We start from the raw sequence: 18,355 nt of genomic DNA on the forward strand, positions 1-18,355 counted from the left end.
CACCGTGAGTAAATTCGGTAAAATCTTCGCTCGCAACGTCGCCTCCAAATTGGTCCCCTAGCATCGTGGCGTGGTAGTGAGCAACTTTCCCTTCTAACTCTTCGCGAAATGAAGCTTGGATCTAGAAGAAACGGAGGGGTTTGTGTTTGGATCTCAAATACCGTTTTTCTTCGTTTTCGAATCAAAGAGGAAGAGTGGAGTTGCGAAATCCTTGTTCTAACTCTCACCCAACCTTGGGTTACTAGTTTTGAAGAAAAGAAAGCGACGAAAATGAAAACGGGAGAAAGGAGGAAAATTGGCCGCGGGTCAGAGGAAGAAGACGATGGAAATGTTCGAATTTTCCTTCCTTTCTTTTTCTTTCCTTTGTTTTTCCTTTCTTCCTTTTTCCTTCTTTCCTTTATATACTCTTTTCTTTTCCTTTTCCTTCCTTCTAGTTTTCCTTTCTTTTCCCCCCAAACAAACACATATATACATAATAAATATAACTTAACAAATATCTCGAAATATCTAGATATTTGTTAAATTACCATTTCATCTGTAACGCATTAAATTCTCCGTAAAGGATTCACCGCACTTAATTTAATTTATTTATCGACGAATAATTTTAAACGGCGTCAAAATATCTTTTTGATCATATAAACTCCAAAATATTTATTAACTTTGGCTAAAAAACCTCCGAGCCCAACATCCAAAATACATAAAAATACATAAAGTGTACTTTAAAATTATGGGTCTTACATACACCGATCAACAATGTTTTCTATAAATCTGATGAACATAATTGTATTGTAGTATTTGAGATATCATTGACATGAAGCTTTTTTAAGTCCGTATATTGCAATTAACATATATTTAGCATTAGTGCTTTGAGTTGTAAAATTCATACAATTCAGATTCTAACAACAATCAATCTATCTATACTAAATATTCTCCTTTGGGACATTCATTAACACACATCGTAATCAATCTATCTATACTAAATATTCTCCTTTGGGACATTCATTAACACACATCGTTATCCATAATGATGTTGTTAATTTAACATTTAATTTGCATGACACATACAAATGTTCATTGTCTTAGAATTTATAAATAAAACTAATAATGCACATCTTCCGAACATTAGTGTCCATTAGTTGTACCAGTAATTAATTAATCTTTGCACGATGCAAGAATGTCTTATAACAATAAGCTTTCAATTAACTTATAAAATTTTACATTTTTATTTTTAGTCTTTATAAAAAATTTCATCATTTTTAATTTCTTAAAACATTTCCGTTTTCATTTTTAGTTCTTGATTTTATACCCACTACTATGTATCTTTCAAAATCTGTAATGATTTTTTTCAGGATTGCTTAAGACATTATAAGAAATTTCTTTTCAAAAATTTAGGGTTTTTTTAAAAAGTGATAAATTAAATATGAATTTGTAAGCACAAAATGTTTAAAAATTCATATTTAATTCATTATTTGTTAAAAAAATTGTTAAATATATCCTAAACATTATTGCAATTTTTTTTTTTTAAATTCAAATGATAAACAATAGTTAGTTGAATATCAAGAACATAAAATGAAAAGGAAAACTTTTAAGATACTAAATGTTGGTGAAATTTTATAAAGACTAAAAATAAAATAAAAAGATTTTATAGGAACTAAAAATTTATTTAATCCATAAATAAATAATAATTTTTTAAAAGAATAAATATACAATCCTAAATTTTTGTATCCATCGAAATAAATCGTGATAAAAATGAACTTAAATAAACTTACATGCTTAACCACATTTATGATTAACAAACTTTCGTAATATTTAATCCAATGTTTGATACTTTAATAAACACGTCTGTGTTGTGTAATTAATACATATTCATGTAGTTGCTATTATATGTATCAATATCATACTCATTGATTATTGAGTTCGGTTCATATGTTAGAGAGGTAACCATACAAACTCTTAGTTGAGTACCATATGAATAATTATTAAATTATGCAACCTTTTTGGTACCAACCAAATACATTTAACATTCAATGCATGTATCAAACAATACATATCAAATGGTCTTTTACAATTTGTGAATTGTGTTTGATTACATGTTATCTACACAATTGAGAAAACATCAAAAGATAAATTGTTCTTTTTATAATTTATTATCATTAAAATAATTAAAGGTCATTGTGTCCGAATCAATTTGGTTCAAATATATTTGTGTAACTCTGCTGAAATTAGTAAAATATCAAGTTATAAAGTTGGCGAGAATAATAAATACATAGTTGAAAAGACGCATATTAGAGAACGATTTTTATAGCACTAGTGAAAATCTCACAAAGTTGTAAGAAATGAAGTAGCCCACATTAGGTGAATTAGTATAAATTTTGTGTGCGAATCTTCTTAAACTTCATTTTCTTTAAAGGTCACTGCGTCTGAATCAACTTGGTTCAAATATATTTGTGTAACTCTACTGAGATTAGTAAAATACCAAGTTATAAGGTTGGTGAGAATAATAAATACATAGTTGAAAAGATGCATATTAGAGGACGATTTTTAAAGCACTGGTGACAATCTCACAAAGTTGTGAGAAATGAAGTAGCCACATTAAGTGAACTAGTATAAATTTTGTGTGCGATTCTTCTTAAACTTACTTCATTTTCTTTACATCTATAATAGTGATTTTAAACTAATAATATTACGTTATGAATCATCCTTGATAAGAGGAAGACTATTTTTAACTAACCCCTGTCTGTTTATTAAGAAAATCTAATCATTGTTACTTCAATGACAACTTAAGAGGATGATATTGATGCTTATATTAAAATTTTAAAAGGAAAAAAAAAATCAATCATACTTCTCATGACTTAATAACTCTTTGTAGATATTAAATTTCATCAATTCAATTGTTTCATGTTTTTATATTACCTTAATAATCATGCATATTAATAATTACAAAAATTGAATATATGTAGCTATAGGATCTCACGATCAATATTTTACTTGTTTTAAAAATAAAAATATCATATGTTGAATTAAACTTACTTGATAAAGTATCAAATAATATTAATATTTTTTAAATAAAATTTACATATTTGATTCATTAAATTTAATGTCTACAATGAATTATTAAACTTTGTGATTAATCAAATACATTTTTAGATGATTTAATTTTATCTTAATAAATTTGATACAATATCAATTATTCTATTAAAAATTATATCTATAAAATAATAGTAAATGCACTATTATAACTTTAGAATATCATAATAATCACAATTTTTTATTAAAGAAAATAGTTTGTTGATATTATTGTCTTAACTAATAGTTGTGGTGCTATAATAATATAAATATTTTTCACACACACTCTATATAAGATTAATAATATTACAATAGTAACAATGAATGTGCTATGTCGTATATTTTTTCTTAAATCAAATTTCTGTATACAATCTTTAATATATATATATATATATATAGATTTATAAAGAAAGAAAAATAAATAACATAATATAAAAATCAAATTTCAAGTGGAATTATCCTCTCAATTTTTATTGATATTCTTTACTTTTTTAGTTGAGTACAATCAAATTACATGTGAAATATTCTTTGTACCATTTAGCTACGTGAGTTGGTATACCTTTGAGACTATGATTAAATTTGACATGATAAAGCCCCCAATTTTCAGAATTGTCGGTTTGAAATTCAAATGTATCAAACATTGCCCACTCAAAATAACTGCAAATATTTACGCAATCACTATCAATGAAAACGTATAAAAACATTAAATATTTGTTTAATTTCTCGTGAAAAAAAGTTATAGAATCATATACTAATGTTTATTTGTTTCATCACTTTGAATTGGATCGCCTTTTAATATTTGATATATTTCAAACTAACATTTATAATATTTAAAGGACGCAATTTCTTCAAAGTGAACAGCACTTTTGAGTAAAAATAAACAGTTATTAGAAAAAGTTTACATTTTATGCTCTAACAATTTATAAAGTTTTGTACAGTATTTCAATTATATATCAGCATAATATCAATGTCAATGTGTTATTTAACTTTTTAACATATCAATATAGTAAGATGATTGAATTATTGCATAGAACAAATTTTATGTTTTTATGTTTGTTCTCATAAACTCTATTTTATTCTAACTTGTTATAACTTGTTCTTTTAAAAGTATATCCTTGAATCAATTCATATTAAACAGTTAATACAATATAGTTATTTTTTTTTTAATTTTTATAAAATCTCCTTTAGTTGAGTAAAAATATTATACATATTTGTGATAGACAAACAATATAAAATAAATAGGCTTTAGCAAAACAACATTAGATCATACATAAATACAATGTGCATACATATTTAATAGTTGAAATTAATTTAGTTTAAAAAATTATCAATTGTATCATAATATTTGTTTATTACCCATGAAATTTGAAGGACGCAAAAAAATGGCTTACTCAATTGCTGCTTTAGTAGCATTTATGTGTGCAATAATATAAGCAATTTGATGTTCATTCTTAAGTGGATTTGAAATTTTGGTAGAACCAACACCTACATTAACAGGATTTCACAAAAAAATCTATTGATCAATCTATTTTCTGACATGAAATATAGGTATTAGTTGTAATGTAACTGTTATCAAAATGCAACACCAATTATTTTGGGTGATATAAATTTTAGAATTTATGTAATTGTTCTTAATGTAGAGTAAGACATTGTGTATCCCTTCAGCATAAATATTGTATCCACGGTATGGATCCCGTAAATTATCAATATTGAACAAAAAGTAAAAATATAGTAATTAAGTTATTTTAAAAAAAAAATAAAAAAAAAATTCATTGTTCTAAATAATTATCTTTATTTTCTCACCATGTAACCAAGTATTTTTCCTTTCGCATTAGAAACTACCATTATGAAAGAATTACCAAGAGTTAGTTAACGATTAATTGTCGTAATTTATTGTAATTATCTTACATATTAAATAAGTAGAATTTGATTGGTAGAGTTTGTGGTGTCAATTTTACTGGCTGCTTTTTATATTGATGATGTATATATATACCATTTATTATCATTTTTTTAAAAAAGTATAATTTAGTTAAGCAAAAAATTTACCTTCTAATTGAGCTAATGCATCAAAACTGTCACCAACAACTGTGGTTCTATTCGCCGGTTTTCTTGTAGTGGTTCTAATATATTAAATTAGATTCGCAAATCATCACTTTGACACTTTAACTCTTTGTATGCTAAGTAATTATATTTTTGCCACATTACACAAAATCAAATGTGTCACCTTCTAACTCACACTCTATAACCTCCAAAAACACTTTTCATTCTCCTAAATTCTTTTATTTGCCTACTCCAAATCTCATTCATTTATCCACAATTATTATTTCATAAATTCTCATTAATCTCATCAATAACACTCATTCATATACCTACAATTACTATTTTATAAATTCTCATTTATCTCTCAATTTAATTGACAATGCATATTTATACCTCAACAATCCACATGCTATATTCCCTACTCCAAAAATTGTTTTTCAATTATCTATTCATTTATACTCTGCTCCGCAAATTCATTCTTTGTAATTTTAATTTTATTTTACTGGTTCACTATTATTTAAATTTTTTTTATTTCTTTATCATGTTGAAGGTAGTGTTAGTGATTACAATATAATATATTCCAATATACAACTAAATCTTTAATGCTCCATCTACCAATAGATGTCTCAATCACATCTTTTTTTTTTGGTACAAGTCTCAATCACATATCATTAAATATTTGTTCCCTTTTAAAATTTTATGTTGATTATTTTCCTAATTTCAGGAGATGGATTCTATCTTGATGATGGATAATGTATTCCTTAATTCTTCTTCACCGGTATATTACAATATTAATTTAAAGTTATCTTCTTTATCATTTGTTTGCCACAAATTACATGAATTATTTTGAAGCAACACAACTGATGAATGAAAATTGTATTGCCTATTTGTAATCACCGTATAATCACATGTTTTATTATGTATATGCTAAATGGATGAATATAACCCAAATTATTTTCATAACGTATAATAACATCTTAGTCTGGATATCGTTATTTATCAGATAGTTTTCTAGGGGATCATGCATATTATATCATTCAAATGACCATACTTATACTCTTCTAGTCTCATATCTTACCTTCTACAACTTTCTTTGATAGAAATTTGTAGAAACATAAAGAAAAAATGTTCCTTATATATAAATATGAAGTTAATATGCAAGAGTATGGTTTCAATTGTAGTTTGTAACTGCAATTGTGTCCATAATATTACAAATTTGAAAGTCGTTGCAACACATATAAATATTTATAGAGTAAAATTGAAATAAACTTATGAGATGCTGGGAACATGTCATAGTATAGCTAAATAAGTTACATGAGAAATAGTGAAGTATTTGACATATTTTTCATATTTCTAAATCCTTTTTAATAAGAATTATTAAAAAAAAGTTTTTAACATATTTTTCAACAAATTTAGATCCTTTTTAATAAGAATTATTTGAATGAAGTTTTATTCGTTACATTAAGAAACAATGAAATAAAGTTTTGAATCAATTCATTTGAAAACATAATTGCCTAATTATTTATAATGTCTTTTAAAAACAATAAAATAATGAAAACTTTATAATCTTTTTGTAATTTCACATCTCATACCTTAACCAAGGTTTGAATTTGCAAAAAGATATAATTTTATAAGTCTTATACCATTAGACTACTAAATTTATACTCTTATCAAAAAATTAGCATCATGATTCAAGAAATGTTTGGATTATCAACATAAGTTTAAAGCTCGCTGAAACATGCTACTACATATTCGAGAATGAGGTTATGGGATTGTTTATTATATTGAAGTGCATATTTGAATTTGTAATATCTCACTTTTCTGCATTCAGTGTTTGTTTCGTCACTAAGTATCGATCAAAAAGACCTTTATATTTTGTTTGTTATGTACTATAAAAAAATACCATTTTTATATTTCAAAAACAAATTTACATTCTTTTGCATAAATGATAATGTACATTTTCCTCTAATTAAACAAATATTAATTCTAAATTTCTACTAACTTATTTACACATAATAATTAATTACATATTACCAGCGCAAAGCGTGTGTTAGCATCTAGTAATAATTAACCCCGATAAAATATGTGCTTCCTTTTAATATTTGTTTTTCCTTTTATGTGAATTTGGGTAGCCTATTTTCCACTAACTCTCTCATTATTTTTGGATAATCCCCATTGAACACTGATTCTAAAACCCTGTATATTGTAATAAAATGTAGCAAAAACAAAAATAAATTAATATGTATATGTATTGACCACTAAAAAAGAATATTAAAATATCAAAGAAGCAAAACACCGAACTTGTGATAAAACACGTAAAGGTGTGTGGATTATAGGGTAAGTAAAATGCATTAATCATCCCCAATAGAAATCCATTAGTCTTTGAGCAGCGACCACTTCTTTGGGTTTGGAACTGCAGGGAACATAACTTTCTGACGAAATAAAAAGTTCAATATCTCCCCTTTGTATAGCTTATATCAAATATTCAAAAAAAAAAACTATGTTTTGTTTGTTCATTTTAAAATTCTCCGTATATTATAAACTAGTTTAATTAACGTTGATAATTTTTATATCAATTTTATTTTGAGTTAATCTACCTAATGTTGAGTTAATCTTGACCATTAATCTAGATATATTTTGAGTTAATTTTATATCTTTAACATGCAATTTCCAAAATATGTCTTACTTGAAATTTTGTTGTGTATAACTTTGATGTTGTAGCATGGGTAGTAAGGAAGTTGTGAAGTAAAGTATACACTTGTGTACGCTTGTGTGCATATTCAAGTAGTTTGGCATGTTTCGATAGAAGTTATCAATGATGTACATGTATTGAAATATAGTTGTGACTTCTGTCTCATTGATTGTAGTCCAATATTTCACTCGACCTCCATATATTTTGAATAGGTGGTCACTATAATCTTTGTAATGTTTACTGAAATTTGATTTTAACATAAACAACATAAGCATGCATGATGAAATTTATAATTTTATGTGGAGACTGACTTTAAGGTTAAATCAATGTATTGAAAATAAATTATTTAGATGATATGAAATTAAAATAAATTTACACAATGGAGCAATTTAAGAAGCCACCAAAATGTTGTTGAAGCGCTAATGGATAGTCAAAATGATGGATAATCACAAAAGGTTCAATACCTACACATTTAACGAAGTAGAAATATCAATTATAAGGAAAGGGGGGTTTGAATTATAATTGGCCCATAAAAAAATTCTGCTTTAAAAATAAGATCTCAATCTAAGATTGATCTTTACAGTGATGAAGATCAATCTTAACTTTGTAGAAGATCAATCTTTAATTTGATTTAAAAACAGCAAGATCAATTTTATCAAAATGAAATCTGACTATATAACGCATAAAATAAATAGAGATAGAGATAGAGAGATCACACAAGGATATATCCTGGTTCACCCAATCCGGGTTACGTCCAGTCCTCACAACCATGAGATTTTTCACTAAGTGTTCAAACAAAGACCGTTCTTGGTTTTCATGGATCAATCTTGATCTTTAAACAATTCCTACCCTTCTACCTAGAAAGGATTTCTTCAGTTCTACCTTACTATTTTGGAAAGGCTTTAACAAGTTACCTTTCAAAACATGAAAGGATTTTTGCAATTTACTCAAGATTTGACAAAACAACCTTCAGTTACAAAGTGATGGATTTGAGACTATTTAGAATCTAGATATTTACTCAACTCTTGTTTGAGAAATATATTCTGTAAATAGACCTCAGTTGTAAATGATTACAACACAAAGATTAAAACAAAACAGCAAACTATAGGAAAGATTTTGAGACACTTGAGTATGATCAAAAAGATTGATCTTTTGCTTGGTGTTGATTGTTGTATTTTGTTCTTCAACTTGCAGCTGCATTTATAGACTCCAAGAAGGCTTATGATAGCTCGTGTGGCCGTTGGTAAGGGACCAGCTGTCATGAAAGAGTTGTTGAATAAAATCTGTCATAAATTAAGATTGATCTTTTGGTTTGTGATGAACTAGCATTGTACTCTATGATTTGTGTCAGTATGTCAGCCTTGAGTACATGGTTTTCAGTTATGTGTGCAGGCTTTAGGATAGTTCAAATCAGTAGTGTACTTTACTACTTGTAGTCTTGTACTTGCATTTGCTTTATAAGAAGAATGATCTTTCTGATATGCCTTTATTGAAGCATGTCTTTGATTCTTCAAATTCTTGAACAAATGTGACTTGGATTGATCTTTTGTTGATTCTATATGAGAATATAAGATGAATATTGTTTCCAGGATTGATCTTTTACAAGGAAACTGATTATCCTTGTTTATGCCATAAACGAAGATCGTTCTTCGTTTCTCAACAAAAGGTCGAGATCAATTTTCGTTTTCCTGAATAGCTTTAAGATCAATCTTCGTTTTCCAGAACTGTTTTCTTTGATCTGATTTGTGATGTTTGATACCTATCTTGTTTTAACATACTCAAAAACACATGTTAAATATCAAAACACTTAGAATCATAATTAGAATTCTTAATTAACTTTTTGTTTGTTTTCATCAAAACATTAAATTGAGATTTTGTATCAACATTTAAATGGATCATGAAAGACACAAAAAATATAAATTGTTGCATGTCTTTGTAAACAAATTTCTCTTCGAGTGTAATTTTTCCAATGAATGTTGGATGCTTTAATTCATACCATTGTCGAACAACTCATTGATCAAATTATTGTAGAAGTCTATACCTTCTTGGTTTATACATTCTTCCAAGGTTCCATCTTCCAAGGTTCCATCTATAGAGTTGATAGTTGAAAATATAAATAAAATAAATGTATTAGTATTATTAAATATTTGGAAGAAACGAATATATTGTAACATTATTTATTATGCATATTAAAATAGAATTTAATTAACATTTTCCAACAATATAAGCTGCCATGTGTACTACTTCATCATATTCTTTTTTAAAACAAATAACATCATAGTGAAATATGATTTGATTGACATTTGAATAATTACTTTTACATATTCATTAAACTCTATATAATATATAAAGTACTATATTTTGAAAAGACTAAATTATATTTTTAATCCCTTATATTTAGTTTTTACTTTGATTCTTTAAAATTTTGCATTCTATTTTAATTCCTTAAGATGCAAATGCTAGACATTAGTTATTTCTTTCAGCCTTTTGTTTGTTCCATCTAATTTGTCTTGCGTGTCCTATATTTATGTTGATTTGGCACACAAGTCTAAAATATTGTCTTTGACTAATTCTAAAAATTATACTGTTGTTACCCGCTTAGTCTTTTTCCTCAAGCAAGTGAATTATCACTATATACGAAGGGCAATATGCTTAAAAAACAAAATATAACATCCAATAGGCAACAAAATATGACTCCAACGATACTATTAAAATGGAATTTTTTTACAAAAGAATGTGAAAAAAATTGCATCATTAAAAATCCTACGTGGTCACACGACTTATACCTAGAGAAAGATAAATGAACCAATCATCATTGGAAAATTAGGTAGTCAATCTTATACTAAGATTTCTATTCCAACACATATAAGAGAATTCAGTGGTGGATATTCAACGAATACGTTGAGGTGTCTAAATTTTAAATTAAATAAAAAATATAATATTATATTATATATAAGAAGTTTAAACTATAAATTTACAAAAAAAAAAAAATATATATATATATATATATATATACTGGAGAAAGAGGTAGTAAATTAAATTTTGGTTTATATTTTTAATAATTAAAATTTAGTTGGAATTTAGATTGAAAAATCTATTTTATTTTATAATCATAATAGTTATTTTTGTAATTTTTTTAAAAATTATTCCCTCTGATTTTTTTATAGACATCTGAATTATAATTTGGTATACAAAAATGTATGTATTTGGTTCATCTTAAAGATTTGGGAGATCCTCTTCTAATCTTAAAAATTAAGCCTAATAAAAAAATATAATTTTAATAATTAAAAAAATGGTAAAATAAATTTTAGTCAATATACACATATCGATCTACATTATGCAATGAGGATCTACACATACCAATCTATATGATATAGTCCACATGATGCATGTCATTTGATTAGGTTAAATCGTGTAACAAAAAAAGATGCACATATAGCATGTCATCTTTACATATTAGACTCAAATATACATCTCGACAATAATGACCCAACAACCACAATTCAGAATAGAGTTCATAATTTATTAGGAGCAACAACAACCATCAACCCTCTTCTTTTTCTCTTCATTGGGAAATTATTATTTTTCTTTGGCTAAGGATGAGTAGGAATAAGAAGATATTTCTAGGTGTTTGATGTTATTGTCCAAAAATTAAATCTACAAATAGGGATGAGAATATGTTAGGTCGTCCGTCAGGGCCTATGACCTGACCTGTTTATGATTGGTTTGACTTGTTTAATAAAAATGTTAGACTCGGACTATTTTTAAAGCCTATTTATGTCAACGAGTTAGATTCAAGCTTATAAAAAGCATATGCCTGACATGCCGACATATATATATTTTATTATTTATTAATTTTAATTTTTATTATTATTTATTAATAATATTATTTTCCATTTTAAAGACTATCAATTAGACAATCACTCAGTATTCATTGTTGAGACAAAATCTCTCAAATGATTTTAATGATAACAAAATTACTTAAGAGATTATGATTGTGGTTAATGACTAACATGTGCTCTTGAGTGTATTCATATAAGATGATAGGTTATTAATCATTAAGGCAAAAAGAAGGAAAATGTGATTTTGGCCTGAGGATGGAAAACCCACGTGAGGATGGAAATTGCTGCAAACGTGAGGATGGGCTGCAATTTGAAAAAACTCCAGATTTGGACAATCTGATCTCTCACCAAAACAAATGTGTTTATTCAAATGCATAACAATGTCAAACATGAATAAACAAAGCATTTAAAATTAAGAGTCAAAAGGTCAAAAGAAAAAGATGAATATGGCTAGATCTAGTATGCAGAGGATGACAAAATAGGCAGAGGATAGGCCATCAAAAGTGAAAGCAACTCATCAAGCATGTGCAAAGGCTAAAATATGAACATTTATTGGGCTTGCACGTTTTAATACATGAAGAAGTCAAGTTAACAAAAGGCAACTTGAAACAAGCCAAAAATGGAAGATCACATGTTGCTACCAAATCTGATCCTCGGACTGAGTATGACAGTCCTATGTCATAGGGTGGCTTTTTCTCTCTTGTCAACATCACCTCAAAAGATGAAGCCAACCTAGACCTTAAAGTCTTCGAAAAATGCAGCTCAGAAACAGCCTTGCACTCTGATTAAAGTGAAAAAGCAAGGACATGTCAAGATCAAAGCTATGCTGCAAGAGGATGGGTTCTGCCTAAGCCTAACAAGCTGAGTGGCAGTTCTGTAATTATGATGAAAACCTTGGATCCTTTGAAAATGAGCTCCAACGGTCATCAAGGGCTTGGATCTCTATAAAATGCATACAAGCTCTCCATTGGAAGACACACAACACACTTGCATAAAAAGATCAAGCATCTTAAAGCTTTCAAGAAGCAAATCACATCCTCCCTTATTACTTTCTTTGATCCTACACTATATCTTTGTATATCTTTTGAGAAAGTATTAAGTATCAATCACTCTCATTCTACTTTGTAATTTCCTAGTGAGTGAAGCTTGGAAATATTTGGAAATTGATTGTAAGCTTGGTGAAGCTTGATAATACACAGTTGTAATCATCCTCGGGTTGAGGATCGATCTGTTTGAAAGTTAGTGAAATCTCACAAGGGTGTGAGGACTGGACGTAGCCATCTTTGGGTGAACCAGTATAAAAACAGTGTGTGTCAATCTTCTTTTGCTTCTTAACTCTTTAACGCGTTTCAAATTTGAAAGTTTTCAAAACCCATCCTCGGGCTTGCCATCCTCAGCAAGAGGATATAGTGATATTTAGCTACATCATTCATTTGATATTTTGTAGTCGTTCCATATTATTACTGTTCTTTTTTTTCTTTAGTTCTTTTTAAGTTGAATCGTTCATATTATTATATAATTATTATACTATATAAAATTTAAATATTTACTACTTCAAAATCTTCTTTGTTTTTTCTTTTATCTTTGTATTTCTTTAGTAATGTTAGCATTTGTAAAATCCCTTAAAAATCTTCTAGAAACTCCATTGAAGTTGTTCTAATTTTATGTTTTATAAATAAAAATAAATCTTAAATTAAAACAGTATATGTGAATTTATAAAAAATAGTAAAAAAATGCATAAAATAGGTGCAGTCCCTTTAGAAGTGTTTCAAAGTTTATCATAATAATATCAATGATATTATTACTTAATATGTTCGAGTTTGTTTGAAAGGATTTGTTCGAGAGGTAATAATGAGTGTGTTTGTTTCAGGAAAAAATCTATTATTTGAAACTAAAAATCAATTTTTAGGGTTTAAAATATATTTGTTTTAAGTGATTAAATTTTTTAAATGTTTTAATATAAATAAGGTTTTTAAATAGACTTTCAGGTCAGACTAAATTTTTAAAAATGTCATGTCAGGTAGGGAAAAAAGTCTATGATAGGTCATATGTCAGACTTAGACCTAAAAAATTAATCGTAGGTCAGACTCAGACCTTTCAAAACCTAGTCTGGTCTGATCTATTCTCACTCCTATCTACAAAGATGTTTTTACTTTGGTGATGGTCACTTTAGTAACAACTCAACAAAATCACTTGTTTTTGCTTTGGTGAGAGTCTCTTTAGTAACAACTCATCAAAATCACCTGTACTAACGTTGTTATGAGTCATAGTAAGAAGTTGAACAAGTGTGTGACGTTGAAATTTGCCAAATGTTTAGGGTAAGATGAATAAAAATCCTAAATGTATAATATAGACAAGAAAGACAATATTTAGTGTCATTTGCCAAATCAACATAAACATAAAATACATAGACAAATTTGACAAAGTCAAATGGAGCATAGTCGAAAAAGACTAAAATGTATAATATTTAAAACTTAAGAAAACAAAATAGAAATAAAAAATGTGTACGTATAAAATTCTATTATTTATATTTTAATATTTTATTTTTATACTCTTTCTTGTTAAAAATTTATACTTGCGTCTAATCTCATGGTGGTATGTAGCCACAGAGTCAACACAAATACCAATATTGTTTTTTCCTTTCAAAAACTATAACCAAATAAAGCATGCCCTGTTTTCCAAATTCAAATATGGAATTTTCTAATTATTAAAAATGCACATTAAATATTTAGAATTTGCTGACACCTACCTACTTTTTTAGAGTATATTAGTAGATCATAATATTAATTAAACACTCTCAAATGTGTAGTTTCCTAAAATAATACTTTTAAAAGACATGTAAGTGATCTATGTTAATTTACAAATCTTATAGAGATAATATTAACAAGTTTTAACTAAAAATAATGTTACTAAAATTTTCTTTCATAAAATTAGTGAATGTATTTAGCAAACCCTTAAATATTTAGCTATTTAATTACTTTGTCAATTAATTAATTCCTCTTTAGGGTACTATAATTAGATATTATGTTAGATTATTTAGTTCAAAAATTTTACCTGACATTATTCTATTTCAAGAGATAGACATTCTATATGAATTTATTCCAAGTTTTTTCAAATGTTGTACTCTTTTTACAAAAATATAAATAAAATAATTCAAAAAAAATAACACATTATTTAAGATGTATATTTTTTTTTATTACGCTGCCATCTATTTGATCTAATATTAGTTATAAGGTTGACGTGCTTTTCAATCTACATCTAACCGGAGTAATAATGTTAGCTTGATGATTTGAAGTTGATAATTCTAACTATATTAATATTCATTAATAATAAATAATAAATTTATTCATAAAAAAATAGTTTATAATTAGTGAATTCACTTATATCGTTTGTAATGATCGATCTTTGTAGAAAACTTATCAGTATCTACGTAATCTATACGTATACATATGATTATAGTGAAAAAAAAATATAAATTATTGGAATTGACTAAAAACTAATTATGACTAAAAGTTGATGCTATCAAAATACTAGCTAATAGATACATATTCCAAGATGGATATAAAAAATAGAACTAACCACCGAAATTGGGGATATCATATAATAAATTGATCATAAGTTATTTTCTTTGTCACTAAATCTACAAATTTATTCTATATATATAAAAATAAAATTATATATTTCAAACATTTGTGACTATTAACTATATCATCCCATAGACCAAGTCCTCTTCCTCCTTCACGAGATCCCCCTTCAATCTGATATTACCAAAAAACTTGTTAGTATTAAATTAACTTATATTACTTTAATTCAAAAGAACGCTCACATTTATTTATTTCATACATTAAAAATATGATAAATAAATAAAATGAATGATGATTTCTTTAATTATTCTTATTTGTCATTGATGTATTTTATTGATTATAAATACAAAGTAGAGAATAATAAATTTAAGAGTAATATATATAATCACTACGCCAGAAATGACATTTAACAACGTCCATTTTACAGCGCTTTCTAAACACAAGCGCTGTTGTAATTATATTTTAAAAATAACGGAACCTATTACAGCGCTTTTTATGTAAAGCGCTGTAAAACAAGCGCTGTAGTAGGTCATATAACGTTTGCGCATCACGTTATAAGGATTTTACAGCGCTTGTCAAAAAAGCGCTGTAAACGGAAGCGCTTTCGTAAATGTGTTACAGCGCTTTTTACACAAGCGTTGTAAAACACATGCGCTTTCATTGAATTTAACTACCTATTACAGCGCTTTTTTCACAAGCGCTGTAAAACACATCCGCTTTCATTGAATTTAACTACCTATTACAGCGCTTTTTTCACAAGCGCTGTAAAACACATCCGCTTTCATTGAATTTAACTACTTATTACAGCGCTTTTTTCACAAGCGCTGTAAAACACATGCGCTTTCATTGAATTTAACTACCTATTATAGCGCTTTTTTCACAAGCGCTGTAAAACACATGCGCTTTCATTGAATTTAACTACCTATTATAGCGCTTTTTTCACAAGCGCTGTAAAACACATGCGCTTTCATTGAATTTAACTACCTATTACAGCGCTTTTTTCACAAGCGCTGTAAAACACATCCGCTTTCATTGAATTTAACTACTTATTACAGCGCTTTTTTCACAAGCGCTGTAAAACACATCCGCTTTCATTGAATTTAACTACTTATTACAGCGCTTTTTTCACAAGCGCTGTAAAACACATGCGCTTTCATTGAATTTAACTACCTATTACAGCGCGTTTTTCACAAGCGCTGTAAAATACATCTTTAAAATAATTATATACGTTGGAAACCCTCATATCCTCTACATCTTTCAAATAATTATATACGTTGCGAACCCTAATATCCTCTACGTACTGTGCGGCCATCTACGTTGTCTAAGGTATTTTTTACACATGATCTGTTATGTTTTGAAATTGTCAAAAATTGTCAAAAACTCATACCACATGATCTGTTCTGTTTTGAAATTGTTAGTTGATATTGGTTTCTTTTTGAAACTTGTTGATATGTTTTGAAAGCTTATTATTTTTGTTACTGCATTTATATAGGTGGTATAATATGGATAGGAAATGGATTTCAGCCAATCGATTGTCAAAAGAGTATGAAATTGGAGTGAAGGAGTTTGTTGAGTTTGCAGTGAAGAATGCAAAAGATCCAAATAGAGTAGTTTGTCCTTGTTTAAAATGTTGTTTTGGAAAACGTGTTAGAGAAGATGAATTAGAAGGACATCTAGTATGTAATGGAATTGATCAAAGCTACACATGTTGGATAAGACATGGTGAGAAAAAAAAAGGAAACATTAATTTTGAGAATAGTTCTACATATGCTTCAACTGATTTCGATACAGATACATATGAGCCGGACCGAGTTGATGAGATTGCAAAAGCAGTTGAAGAAGATCTTCGAGATTGTCCTAAAATGTTTGAAAGTTTGTTGAGTGATGCAGAGAAAGAATTATATAATGGTTGTACTAAATTCACAAGACTGTCAGCGATATTAAAGTTGTACAACTTAAAAGCGAGTAATGGATGGTCTGATAAAAGCTTTACGGAATTATTAACACTCATAAAAGATATGTTGCCAGATGATAATGAACTTCCCAGTCGAACCTACGAGGCTAAACGGATTTTGTGTTCTATTGGAATGAGTTACGAAAGGATTCATGCGTGTCCTAACGATTGCATTTTATTTCGAAACGAATATGAACTACTTAAGGCGTGTCCGAAATGCAATGTCTCTCGATATAAGAAGAAAGAATCTACTCCAGCAAAAGTCGTGTGGTATTTTCCTATAATACCAAGATTTAGGCGCATGTATCGCAGTGAAGAAGATTCAAAACACTTGACATGGCATGCAGATGAAAGAATTAGAGATGGAATGTTTCGACACCCTGCAGATTCCCCACAATGGGCAAAAATTGATCACGAGTATCCTGAATTCGGGATAGAGTCAAGAAATCTAAGACTTGCACTTTCTACTGATGGAATGAATCCACATGGTCTTCAAAGCATCTCACATAGCACGTGGCCTGTGATTTTGGTAATATATAACCTACCTCCATGGTTATGTATGAAGCGTAAGTTTATGATGTTGTCTCTGTTAATTTCTGGACCCAAACAACCGGGGAATGATATCGACGTATACTTGACTCCTCTAATCGAAAATTTAAAAAGTATGTGGGAGACAGGTGTGGAAGTTTATGATGGGTATAAGAAAGAATGTTTCAATTTAAGGGTTATGTTGTTCGGCATAATTAATGATTTTCCAGCATATGGTAATTTATCAGGATATAGCATTAAAGGTCAGTGTGCATGTCCTATATGTGAAGAGAGTACAAATTGGATGCGGTTGAAACATTGTAAGAAGAATGTGTTTCTTGGACATCGTAGATTTTTACCTTATAGTCATCAGTATCGTGGGTGGAGAAATGCATTCAATGGAAAATCAGAGGAAGGTAAAGCTCCTTTAGCACCGACTGGATATCAAATACTTGAAAAAGTACAAGGTTTGACCAATAAATTTGGCAAACCTTTTGCGGGAGAGCTGGTGAAAACTGGGTGGAAGAAAAAGTCAATTTTCTTTGAATTGCCATATTGGAAGTCATTGTATGTAAGACATTTCCTCGATGTGATGCATATTGAAAAAAATGTATTTGAAAGTGTTATTGGTACGTTACTCAATGTTCCA

General features: G+C 28.0%; 1 pseudogene; it reads right to left on the reverse strand.

Moving 5' to 3' along the window:
* The window catches only part of LOC101495787 (beta-glucosidase 13-like), a 40,984-nt pseudogene that overhangs the window by 13,809 nt on the left and 8,820 nt on the right, over positions 1-18,355 (reverse strand).

The sequence above is a fragment of the Cicer arietinum genome, chromosome 5 (assembly GCF_000331145.2).
Source record: "Cicer arietinum cultivar CDC Frontier isolate Library 1 chromosome 5, Cicar.CDCFrontier_v2.0, whole genome shotgun sequence".
In the NCBI taxonomy this organism is placed as follows: Eukaryota; Viridiplantae; Streptophyta; class Magnoliopsida; order Fabales; family Fabaceae; genus Cicer; species Cicer arietinum.